General features: G+C 34.5%; 1 pseudogene; it reads left to right on the forward strand.

The window, feature by feature from the left end:
- LOC101576405 overlaps nt 1-704 on the forward strand; it is a 14651-nt pseudogene extending 13947 nt beyond the window's left edge.
- The last annotated feature ends 267 nt before the right edge of the window (nt 705-971 follow it).

The raw sequence follows: 971 nt of genomic DNA on the forward strand, positions 1-971 counted from the left end.
GGTCCCTGATGCTTTGCCAAGCTTGTTTCAAGTAGGTGCTTTAGACCACTGAGCCATCTCTCCAGCCCCGGAAAGAATGTTTTGATTGTTGAGGATATAATTGACACTGGCAAAACAATGCAAACAGTGCTTTCACTGGTTAAGCAGTATAATCCAAAGATGGTCAAGGTTGCAAGCTTGCTGGTAAAAAGGACTCTTCGAAGTGTTGGATATAGGCCAGACTTTGTAGGACTTGAAATTCCAAACAAGTTTGTTGTTGGGTATGCCCTTGACTATAATGAATACTTCCGAGACTTGAATCACATTTGTGTCATTAGTGCAACTGGAAAAGCCAAATACAAAGCCTAAGATGAGAGTTCAAGGTGACTCAAGAAACACTGGGAGTCCCATTGATATTGCCAGCAGAATTATCAGATGCTCTAGTTTTGTGGCCATCTGCTTAGCAAAGCTTTCTGCATGAATCTTCTAAGAATTTTATCTATTTTGTATCTTAGAAATGTCAGTTGCTGCATTCTTGAAATTTTTATTTGTACTGTGAGCCTACAGACTATCAGTCCCCTTTGGGTGGGTTCATTAACTTGTGAATGACAAAAAAACCTCAAACTACACTACTATGAAATAAGAATATTGAAATTGCAAGAAATGTTTAAAGAAAAAATATTAGTTTTTTAGTTGGTATTTTAATTTTTGTATATTCAGTAAAGAACAGAAATGATTAAATATTATGCAATATATTACCATGTATTTAGAAAAGTCAGAAATGGTCACTTTTTTCATTGATATTGATGACAGCATCTAGGAGGTTTGCTCAGTTGAAAAAAAAATGTCTTGGTAGTGTTGACTTTTTTCCGACTAGTTAATTTCCCATTAATTTTTGTCAATGGTTTCTTTTAAATGCAAATAAATAAATTTTAAAAAGTAAGAAAAAAATGTATTTGGAACAAGGTCTCACTATGCAGCTCAGACTTGTA

The sequence above is a fragment of the Octodon degus genome, unplaced genomic scaffold, assembly GCF_000260255.1.
Source record: "Octodon degus isolate 3935 unplaced genomic scaffold, OctDeg1.0 scaffold00006, whole genome shotgun sequence".
Taxonomy (NCBI): domain Eukaryota; kingdom Metazoa; phylum Chordata; class Mammalia; order Rodentia; family Octodontidae; genus Octodon; species Octodon degus.